The 12,285-nt window shown below is 36.6% G+C and overlaps 1 long non-coding RNA gene across 9 annotated transcripts in view; it reads right to left on the bottom strand.

Moving 5' to 3' along the window:
* The window catches only part of LOC308197297, an 88,895-nt gene extending 77,368 nt beyond the window's left edge, over window positions 1-11,527 (bottom strand). For 2 of the 9 annotated variants that reach the window (XR_013952779.1, XR_013952780.1), the window contains exons 1-3: window positions 10,144-11,525; window positions 8,879-9,032; window positions 8,725-8,757 (exon numbers count right to left, since the gene is read on the bottom strand). This is a non-coding gene — a long non-coding RNA (uncharacterized lncRNA). Of the gene's footprint in view, window positions 1-8,724; window positions 9,033-10,143 lie in introns of all 9 variants that reach the window. The other 7 variants (XR_013952775.1, XR_013952777.1, XR_013952781.1 and 4 more) reach the window with 7 other exon arrangements.
* Between the last annotated feature and the right edge of the window lie 758 nt (window positions 11,528-12,285).

The raw sequence follows: 12,285 nt of genomic DNA, 5'->3' as shown, positions 1-12,285 counted from the left end.
ATCAAAGTCTATGGGCCTCTAATGGTAATACAGAGAAACATCTCCCTGTGTAAGTACACCTACTGCTTCCAACATGAAAAACACAAGTCAAATACTGGGTAATTAAGTTATGAAAGACAGGAAGTCATTGCACTTTTGAATGTTCAAAATTTAGACTGTTTCGACTTTTTCAGTCTGCAATTGCATGAGTTAATTTTCTGTGAGACTGCCTGAATTCACAAGCTCCTCCACACTCAGAAGCAGCACTAAGCTAAGTGAAGGCTGATGTCCTCTATCCTCACACTAGGGCCTGCATTCACATAAAAACCAGATCATCATCTAACTATTCTTACCCAGTGCATCTGTCTTCTCACCTGTATCATCAGTTCACTGTCTTGTGTCCCCTTCATTCAGGGAAGCGGAGCAAAATTTTGAAAAACAAATCACATTAGGAGAAGTTGAAAACATGGGCAGGTTGAAGAGCTTGCACAGCTCTGAATACTTTACTTAAAAAAAAAAAAGCTCAAAGGAATGGGCAAAAATATATTTTAATAAAGATTATATATATAGTTTTTAAATGAAAACTTACATTCTGAAGTTCTCTTACATACCTGTTATTAAGGTTAACAAAAAATTAATGAAACTTTCAATAAAAGATGAACTAGTACAAAGACATTAGGAGTTTGATTTAGAATGTGAAACTTCCTAGTCTCAGCTGCACAATTTTCCTACTTAATTTACATAACAAATGAATTCCACTCAGATTAAAAGATTTCAGGCTCTCTGTTCTTACTGTATTTAATCATGAAGAATTACCTAGCATACTGACATTTTGCAGAAAATGAGATTTTGTACTTTTAGTGTGCTATTTCCTTTCATATTATTTAAGAAGAGACAAAAACCAAAATAACTATATATGCTCGCAATGAATCATGATATGGAAATCAGGGCCTAAGACACAGGAAAATAAAAAAGGAAGAAAACTATATACTTCTGTTAGCATGACATCTACAATTATATCTAACCTAAAAATATGAAGATTGATGCTATTACCAGAGTTAAAAATCTCAGTACACAAAGTGCACAAATATACCAATATACAAGTATCTCCACTGACGCCTAGAGTACCATCCATCTTTTCCAAATAGCGCTCAAGTATGGAAAGTAGTCAAATTCAAGGCACTACCCAAATGCAGCTTTAGACCACCCAGACTGCCTTCAGAGAGGTTCATTCAGTGAAGCTATCCTTGCAAGCAGAATATATCACAAATAAAGGAAACTGTCACCAAAATACCTGTGAGCAAGTTAGAGTAGAGCAAAGGAGACAGTTATGCCTTTCTTGCTAGTTTGCAATATTGGGGAAAAGTTCTGTTACCTCTAGTCATTTCACACTTTTCACAAAAAAAAGCAAGTTTGAGGAAAAAATGATAAAATAGTCACCAAGTTGTCATGCATCTATAAAAATTGATTCATTAGACTCTTTGCCATGTTTTCCATCTTATCGCTTTAATGTGGTATTTATATTACACAAAAATGGGGGGTGGAGAGGGGTGTTGAAACTCTCACACTAAATTAAAGAAGAAAAAGTGCTATCAAGTGCCAAGTTCTGCATTGCGTAACATAAACAGAGAGATTGTAAGACTAATATTAGCAAGGCAGAGGACAGGCAGCCCTCAGAGAAGAAAAAAGAAGTTGTTCCCAGAATTGCAAAGAAAAAAGGTAAAGATATTGAATCAAGCTACTTCCCCAAAATAAAAAACAGGCTGAAAAAGGTTCTATAAAAGACCAAGTCCTCTCATCCTCCCAGATGCAGTTTGGCCAGTCATTTTGTCTTTGAGGATGTGGTTTTGTCGCCATATACAATGGGGATTTTTTAATTTAATTTTATTTTTTTTAAAAAAAAAGTGCCAGAAGAGACCATTTACACCAGACAATATAATGCAAAACAGTTGAAGCCACAGAACAATTGAAAGACAAGGATTCAAAAGGGAAAAAAATAACAGAGGAAACAACATACCTCAGGCTATGGTGATTTTCTAGTATATAGTAGCAAGATGTAAATGAAATAGCAGTTTTCTGAAGTTAAAGTAGATATGACAGCAATGTTTCTAAAGCAAGTAGAACTAATAACTATGGAGCTAGCCTTTGTGCTAAAACTGAAAAAAATGTGCTGCTTCAAACACTAGCTTGCAAGACTGGTTTATTCCTATGCTCCACTACAGGTTTGGTCATTTTGCTTGCTTTAATTCTTCCATTGTACTTGCCTGGGATGGAGCTGTCTTGCAAAGATAAACACATAGGTAAATAAACCAAACATATTAGAAAACAGATGGTGCGGCATGGCATGGATCTGATAGGTGTTTATTCCATGTTCCAACCGAATAACTCCTTTCTCATAATCAATATTTGGTACCTTCCAGGCGTGAACATAATTTCATTGAACAAGGACAGATTGAGAGGTTTTTCTTTTACATATACGCACACTTTAAAAGCTGAACTCTTCTGAAGTCACAAAAATGGCACATGGCCTTTTTGGACAGAAAAGTAGCTCTGTGGCTTGATTTTGAGCTGGCAACAGCTTTCACAAACACTTGGATTGAGTGAGATTTACCTACCACCAGACTCAGAACTGCCTCAGGTGACAAACAGCAGGTAGCCACAGACAGGAAAACATGATGCACTAGTGAGAGAAGAACTATTATGTTTGAAAAACTTGAAGTAATACTCAAAGTCACCATAATGCTCTCTTCATATAGCCAGCAAATCCCAGATAATCGTTCAACTAAACCCAAATAAGTATCTGGGAGTAAAGTTCTCAGCAGAGTCTGAAGCCCAATCCCTGATCTAACTGGGTATACATAAGAGGTCATCTTTCTTGAAGGATCAGTCTCAGCAGAGTCCCAAAAAAACTTGCAGGTCTCCTCTCTTGGGATTACTTCAAGTTACTCTACAGTTTTAAGAAGTTTAAATACACTACTCCTCCTTCAGGTCTCTCTGCTCTGTTTTACTGACAACCATAGCCTGATCATGAGCCTTGAAGAGGTTTCAGGAACCACCTTTAGTTCATCCCAAGAGTAGAGATTGCCTTCCTATCATTGCCTGAAGTTGACAGATGCATTATACGTCATGCTTGCAGTTTCAACGCGACAAAGCCACCATTTTCAGAAACATAATTTATTAAAACACTTCCCCACAGCAGGGAATCAAACAAAAGAACTAAAGAAAGCTCCTAATGAGTTATATTGGGACACACATTTCCATAGACAGAAAAAGAAATAACCTCTAAAGCCTTAAAAATTAAAAAGAATACTGCCAGCATAAAATTCCACAGCAGGAAAACAATAACAGAATACTTAGGCATAAAAGTAGGAAACTAGTCATTAACTGAAAAATAACTACTTAAAAAGCATTGCCATAAATACACAATAAGAAGTTTGTAGCATTTGTTCACATCTCTTTTAGAGACCTTGCTATTACAATGGATACTCTGACTGAATGGGCAAATTTGCAATGACATCTGTAAATACAGAAGGCTATAACGATAAGCTTATGCTAGCATTTGTAACCAAATGCTCTTCTGAGAAGCATAACTGGTATTTACAGTTTGTAGATTTTCATTTGAAAAGGAAGTTCATTTGACATTGCCATACAAACATGGTGAGAAAACCATATGTACTCTCTGCTATATCAAGACCAGTTTTTATGGCCAAATGAAGGCCATAAAAGAGATGAGAAAACCAGGAAGGTGTCTAAGATGACTACCATGGTCTTTCCATTCGGAGGGTCCCATAGAGTCCATGCACTTACACCTCGCATAGCGTGGCTGGACAACATGGTGTGGGCAGTCTCTCTCCCCTGATTCCCATCGGGCCTCCACCAGCTTCATAACATGAAGTCATGACACAGCAGTACCAAACTAGAGACACTGGCCCTTTGAAACATAGTATGTGCTGCAGAGTTGATTAGACCTGAGTAAGGGACTACAAAGAAAATGCTTGTCCAAGATACCCCTCCACCTATCCCAATGAGTATCTGCTGGTCGCACTCTGGCAATACTGAGGGGAAGAGAAAGGACCTGAAGGACAGCCAGAAACCTGCTATTGAGACTATCTGCAAATGCAGACATCTCAAGTATCATGAAAGTTTATAAAAAAACATTTCCAACTCTATATGCATTACCAGAACCAGATTGGACAGTGCAGCACAAGTCATTTGGACACCTTCAGCCAGTTTCTTTGTACATCATTGTAAGGAAGAAAAAAAGTCAACACTTGCATTTGGGTGCAAGAAGTTCAGGTGAAGTGCAAATAAGGTTGTGAAGTAGAAAGGTTGCTCTAGGCCACAGTTATGTGATAGAAGACAGGATGTCTGCTAATATTGAGAAAGAGTGAAAGTAAGTTTAAAATTTTTAAAGTTATCCAGAAGCTCACTGCAATGCACAATCCAGGCTTGAGCCAATCTTGTTCTGTCAAAGCCAATTGCGGGAAACAGAAAACAAGAAACAGTTTAAGTAGCTAATCTTTTTCTTTCTCTTCAAATTAACTGTATTGCATTTCTCTGTAAAGATCCAGATTTCATGGTCTGATCCTTCATTTTGTAAGGCAACATCTGACAGTCCTACTGAGATCCCAGGGGCAGGCCGATAACAGAATTACGCACATTGCATTCCTGCTGCAAGGGAGTGGACATAGAGAGCGCTGGCATACATATTTATGGTATTAACAACTGAAAAAGGAGTACATCAAGTTTAATGCTTTGCACTTCACATTCATGCATCTCCAGTGGAAGACGGTTTGCAAATGTCTACCCAACAGATTTGTTGCAACCCAAAAGTAGAAAAAAAAATGATAAAAAAGCCAAACAATAGCGAAATAACCACACACAAAGTGTTATGAAACACATAGAAGTTTATCAAGTCTTTCAAATATCAGCCAAATCACGTCTGCCTGTATCAAGACTCTTTCTTTTCAATGAAATAATATCTATTATAATAAAGCATACACACTTTAACTAACCAGAATCTCAGAAAAATATAAGCACCCAGTTTCCACTAAATATAAGTAACATCTTAACAGGTTTAGCAAGCAAGTCAGTGCATGCTATTAGTGCACTCCTTTCTGAGATACTGCCTGAATAAAAATAATGTTAAGTTGAATAGTTCAAGCAATTCATAGCTTGTTTTTTTGTTTTTTTGTCTTTTTTTTAAATGTAACTAAACATTTGACAGGATCATACTGTTTCCATCCCTGAAAGGATTTTTTCTGTGCTTTCATTTTTTCAAAAATTAACATAGATTCAAGAATTTTGTTGCTACGCCTATAGAAACATTGCCTCTTTTTGCATTTTTCTTGAACATATTCATCCAACCAAACTTGTCACAAATATTTTCAACAACTTATATTGTTTTGATAAGAAGCCATTAAAAAAAAATTGAAAGTGGTTTTTCTTTTTTTTTTTTTTCCCCTTCCCACACTCAGTTCAGGAAAACAGTCACCACAGAAACACACATGGTGGTATTCTAGAAGGCACATGCTGACTGATCATACATTTCCACAATTTTGAAGTTTTGTTGCACAGGAATTATATCTGAGAGAAGTGGGAATTATGTCATGTAACTACTGAATTTATAATAATTTGTAGCATGAATATACTAGTAGGTGTCTTCCATCAAGTAATTAACCTGCATTATCTGCTTATAAGTTCAGACTAATGACAGACCAAAATGATGGAAGCCTCTGAAGGCCAACCTGAAACTATCATTAGATTCAGTGCTTCTTCCCATAAGCCATCTCCTTCCATTCAGTGAAACTCTGCTAATTTTAGCTTTTTGCTACATTATTGTACAAGTCATAATGAAGCAGACAAGTGCTTAAGATCATTTTAAAGAAAAAAATTTAAGCCATAGTTGAAACTTGAAAAAAAAAATTAATCTAACAAAATTCTGTGATAAGACTGCTTAGTTTAAGAAGTTTCCACATGTGATTCTCCTAGTTAGTTTTAAGTCAAGAACATGACATTTAATATAGGAGGTATACTGGTATTCTCTAATTTATGTCAAGTCTTTAATGCGTTTTGCATGAAAATGCTAGTACAAAATTACTTGGCTCAGTGCCCAAGGTAATTACACTCCTTGTACTGCTGCCTTGACTTGCTGCCAAAACTGGCAAAGCAGGCATTTGCCTCATACAACACTGTTAATGAAAACTGTCAAAGTCCTCTCAACACTCCTTATTTTGTTATACTTAAGTTGTCAAGTCATTTGGGTGGCTTGCTAGACTTTTGTTCTCAACAATGTATTTCTTGGCTATACATTCATGCCTTAACAATAAGGCACTGAATTGTGTCTGGTTCCTTGAAAACAGCGGTGTGAATAAAAGAAGATCTCCTTTTGGTTCTGAGGAGAACTAAATAAATAAAACTACCACCAAGACAAATCATGGAAAACAATTCCCAGCAGAGCTTTAACTTCAGCCTTGGAAGCTGAAGATGGATGAACTATCTTGTGGCCTGAACTTTGTTCAGCGGAGGACAGAAGACTCCAGCAAGAGTTTCAACAGTACTGCTCTCAGGGCCTGTCTCTAACATGGCATAGCCCATTTTTTGCTACTGGATCTTGTGCTCACTGCAGACTCAAACATCCCCTTTCAACTTCCTTATCAAAAATGGAGAGACACAAATGTCTAGAAAGTCAGCTAGAAAGGAAAAAAAAAAAGTAAAAAAGTCAAGCTCATGCCACACACTCAGTTACTGCAAAGGTAACCGGCATGCAGGTGTGTATTCCTGCAGTATTGATATACAAAGGGAGCACAGTGATGAAGCACCACTCCTTTCTGTGGCCATACAGAATCTCACTGGCCTGAAGGTCTTTTGTTAATCCTGCTTGTCAAACATGGCAGACAGAGCAGCTCTCCCTTTTCAGAGAACAATTATCAGCACATCCACATAGCCTGAAGAACTACCCTATTTTCTCTCACCAGTGTGAGCTGCAACATGAGGCCTAGCAAGGAATCCAAAGAAACAAGCATACAAGATGATGAGAGGGTCTGCCAAGACAAGGCATGATTCCTCACAAGATTTAAGAGTTTTGCTTGATTGCCTGTAAATTCTTCAGTTCTGCCTTAAGAGCTTTAGCTCTTCCACTCCTCTGTCCTGCTGCACAGCTGTGTGGCTGAAAACACTCCCTCTGGTGGGAGTGTTTCCTGGGAACTGCACCAAGTGAATGCTTTCATTGAATGAAAGCAGCTATCTACAGATTTCTCCATGGCAAGGAAGCATGTGGCCTTAGCCTGATTGGAAACACCTCTGAACTGGCTAAAAGAAATATCAGATAGGATTTGTAGCCTCTACATCCCTGGAGGAATGAGATATGGTACAATGCAGGTGCAGTGTGAAGAAGTCATTGCTTCTCCTGACATCTGGATAAAAAGAAGACTGTTTACTAGAGCAACCAAGTGCACCATTCACACAAAGAACGTTTGTCAGACTGTCTCAAGGTGAAAAAACATCGCTGTGCTCATATTCAATCAAACTGGAGGCATGAAAGCCACAGGAGGATGGTGGCTAGGGGCTGAACATCTGTCTTGCACATAATCTCAGTGCCACGAGTACAGGAAAAAAAGAAGGAAAGCTAAAAAAAAAAAAAAGGAGAAAACAACCTACTGACTTGAAAACTATATCAGAAACAAAGAGTACTACAACTATTTCCTCCCAATCCAACATGTCACTAGCACACATTATCATTCTCTTTTTCCATGTCTGCACAAAGAATCAAATACAGCGATGTCATACCACTCTGCAGTACCCAAGCTTTCCTACAAGCTCATATCTCCTAATGTACACTAACAAGAAAAGCAAGTAGGAATCTGGGAAATGATACATACAGGCCTCCCTAGAGTTTGCCAATGTTACTTGTATATTCTATGCCAGTCCTCTGGACAGGAGCTCTGCACAAATACCAGACATGACAATTATATTGACAAACAGTTGTTTTTGTTTTTTTGTTTGTTTGTTTGTTTTGTGTTTTTGTTTTTGGTTGGTTGGTTGGTTTGGTTGGTTGGTTTTTGGGGGGTAGGAAATCAAAATGTCAGAGCTACCTACTACATGAGAGTTAAAAAAAAAATCGGGTTTTAGAAGAAATAATTTGACAAGAACAGGCATCTTCAGATCATTATTTGACTAGGTCCTGATTTACATTCCACATAAAACACTGTATGAGTTTATGCTTAGGTCTCTGACACATTAATATAAAAACCAAGCACATTGATGAATAAACACTCCTTCCTGCGGCCACACAGAACGTCACTAATATATGAATAGAAGATAGTTTATGTACTTTAACTATAGAAAGAGATACAGTGAACTGGGATAAGTTAGGAAATGTGCAATTTTAAGGTTAGTATTTTTGTTATTCCACTGGAAAAAAAAAAGTCAATACAAGTCAGCAATACACAATATTAAAAAGTCTACAAAACTCTGGAAAGATGCTGTATGCAGAACTAGATCTCATCAAGTTAATTGATACATATACTGTCAAGTGAAATGTAAATTTTCCTCCAATCCTTGCAGAATTGGAAGGGCTGTGATTCCAGAAGAAAATTAATTCCTATCTCTTATCAAAACAAAATTAACATTGGAAGATACCTCATTTCTTCACAAGTGCCAAGGAAGAAAGCAAGACCACGTAACCAAGGGAATCATTTGCATGTTACAGTGCTGCAGGTGGTATCACCACCTCAACCTACTCACCACATTTCATCGCCCCACCTCCAGATCCAGGATCTTGAAAGGCAAAAAGAAATAACGTTCTTATTTCTGATTTTGCACTGTGAACAGCTCTCAAAATACGGATCAAGTTCCCATTATCTTTTCTGGGGTGCCTATTTTCACTCAGTGTTCTTGCCTGTTTCTGCGTCAGTCTTCAGATGCACCCCAACAACAATAGGTGCAATTTGCCAGTGTAAAGATTCTATTTGTATAGCCTGATCCTCAATGAAGTCTTAGATTCCATGGACTGGAAAGAAGGTAGAAGCTGTCTGTGGAAGTCTTCACCAGAGCTAGAAGAGAGAAAGCATTTCAAAATGAAATATTTACTGCTTCTGTAATCCTTCAAAAGCTGAAAAAAAAGTAACAGAAACAGGAGCTGTAATGTCCTCTCTCTTCTTTTCATTCCCTCCTGTATTCATCACCTTCAATTTTAAGGAACATAAAGATAGAACTGTAATCTAAATAACTAAGCAAACAGAAGCACTCGGATGGTATCTCTGCAAAGAGCATTCAAAGACAGACTTCAACAGACAAGTATAATTTCCTCTCATTCCTTTAAAAATTTTCTGTATGAAGAAAGATACTAGTTCATCAAAGTTAATGCTTGACTGGGTTGAAAAGGTTACTTAAACAACTTGATAGTTTACTGATAGCAACAGTTGCATAGTGTTTGCTAGGAATAAGGTAGTGATATGCTGTAAAGATTTTTGAGAAACCTAACCTCAAACACTCAGCTTCAGATGTTTCTCCAAGCATATTAATTAACACGTTAAAAAAAGCAACAAAACAAAAACCAAAATCCACACTCCACAATACAGAAACAACAAATGTGTTTTGTTCATGTATCTAAGCCTCATAATCAAAGGCTAAAAAAAAAAAAAAAAAAAACTTTCCTCCTTCACCATGTTATACTAGCCATGAATCTGAAAATGAAAACTAAGAGAATACAGCCCTACTCTTGTAGCCAAGCCAGTTATCAGCATTCAGTCCTCACATAGCTGTATCTTCTATGATCAAACTTATTTGTAGTACATTGCTGTGTACTCTAAGCTTTATCGTGAACTTCCAAAAGTAAGAGGTCATATGTATCAAGACATCTCTTAGAATTTCTCTCCACCATTGCCGCTATTAATCTCAAACACTGCAGTGAAATTTTATCTCCCTTTAGTACTTCTGCTCTAAACTCCCTATAGAGAATGATACATTCACTCAATTTGCATTTTAAAAATACTAAATTTACAAACTAAACACTGAACTAACTTTTGAGAACACCATTAAAAACATCCCCATAGTTACTGAACACTCACTGAACCACATAAAAATTGCTTTCAACTCTTCAGTTCCACTCTTGACTTCCTTTTCATGTATAGCTTCTAAAAATGCATCATTTTTAACACTCACATGTAGATACCTTCAAACAAACTTTAGACTTCTTTCTTCAGCTTTCTGGGAGTCAAGCTTTGTTTCATCCCAGAGATCAAGTCTACCTGAGAAGCCAAAAACGAGATAGGAGTCACCTGATGTTGTTTGTTGGCAGCATGATTCAGTGTGTCACCAATCTCAGTTAATTACATTGTTTGAGCAGTTAACCTTATTACCACATTTCTACTTAAAGCTGAAATATGTTCAGGGAGAGAGGCTTTGGTTAGAAGTTTGGAGAAATTTTTTCTCAGAAGGAGTACTCAGGTATTAGAAGGGGGTGCATAGGGAAGCAGTGGAGTCACTGTAGCTAAGTTTCTCTGTCAAGTTATTGCTTCTAATAAGTACTGTTTAGTTGTGTTCTTCTTCTGAAAGGTATTTGAGTACCCTTCTTGTCACATGGTTCATTATCATAATGTTGGGGATAGGTATGTCGTGTAATAAAACAGGCGTTTTCTAGTTGAGACCTGTGTTAGTCCCTCTAGGTATTGTAAGCAAAGCTATATTTCCTAAGAAAATAAAGGTGAAAGCTCACTTCTATAGAACTAATTTATTTATCACTTGGCAAAAGATTATTAGTTATGAAACTTAAAAGAAGAAAAAAACATTTTATCAGTCTAGGGCTTTATGCCTCAATTCAGGGAGCACCTCTGCATTTGTTTAACATTATGGTTACTCTATTATTCTATCAATGTATTGGTGTACTTTTTCATAGCAAAGTATATGCAGGAGAAATTCTTGTGGGCTCAGTACTCTGTCATAAATATCAGCAGTTCCTATTTCTATTTTTCTTCAGCTATTAATTACTATTAACCTTTACAGGAAATTTCTGGATTTAAGTCATTTCAAGACTTTGTCATGTACCAAAATCTCTTATCAAAAAAAGTTGTGCAGTGCTATTCCACAGTACATGACTCCGTAAATTTTTCACTTTACATTTAACTAAAAAACTCTTGTCCCTAACTTGAGATACTGTAAATAACATTTTTAATGGTGTGGAGACAAGTAGCTCTAGACCTATACTTGCCATTTCTCACCTGACGCAATTCTTTCTTCTGGACAGCAAGAACTTATTGTAGTTCTGCATTTAATTCATGAGGAAATCATACAAAATCACATACTTTTGCTTCTTGTATGCCTCTCCATACTTTTTTTTTTGAGAGTAGAGAAGTAATCTTATAATCCATGCAGAACTTAGGTATTTCAACTAGATCATAGTTTATATGTAACTTTTAATTTAGTATTTAAAAGCTGATGACGTGAGAAATTCAGCTTTCTGAGTAACACAGCTCAAAAAAAAAAAGTTGTGATTTAGAGTGTTGAACTCATTTTGAAAAAATGAGTTCTGGTTAATGGGATGGGGAAAATCTGTTGTAACGCAATTCCTTAAAAAAAAATATTATTCTACTTGAATTACATCCAGAATAGGCATGAGATCATCTTCTTTTTCTACTTCAGTAGAAGTTAGTTATCAATAATTTAGAAATTTAAGATTAATTGTTTAGAAATTTAAGATTAATTGATACTTTTCTTTGGTGTGACATCTCCTTAAAACTTGCATTGTGCCTTGAATTATACAGGTGGATTTTTTTGATCTGTTTTCAGAAAATAATAGGAGGTATATCTAGTAATGTATAGCAGTTTGAAATGAAAGGAGTAACACCTCAGCTTTCACGTATGTCACTGAAAAAAACTGAAGATTGAACAGTGTATAAAAAGCGGCCACTTAATTACTTTGTATTAGTATCTAGTACCACTGCTGTCTCCTATTTCTTGGTTGTACTCAACATAACCTGTTCTTTATTATATAATAGTTGATGAATACAAGCTTCTTAAATAGTCCGTATTTTGTATTAAAATCTATATTCAAAACTGCTGAGTGTTGAATGAAAAGGAGAAAGGAAAGAGTTTTGGCCTCCACAACCCTTTCCCAACTTATGCTATATGCAAGTTAAATTGATTTCTTAAAGCATCATTAAGTTGGGCTATGGACTTTAGCTGTTTCACAGACGATTGCGTACTTACTCTGCAGTCCGAGCCAGCTGGAAGCTGTGTGGCTTATGCTAGTTTTGACTGAGGCCAAGTTAATAAACCCTGATCAGTATAGCAGAATATATTAGATAG

This window comes from Anser brachyrhynchus, assembly GCF_964034855.1.
Source record: "Anser brachyrhynchus genome assembly, chromosome: 1".
In the NCBI taxonomy this organism is placed as follows: domain Eukaryota; kingdom Metazoa; phylum Chordata; class Aves; order Anseriformes; family Anatidae; genus Anser; species Anser brachyrhynchus.
The sequence above is the reverse complement of the archived record's forward strand: the minus strand, read 5'-3'. Positions and strand labels throughout refer to the sequence as shown.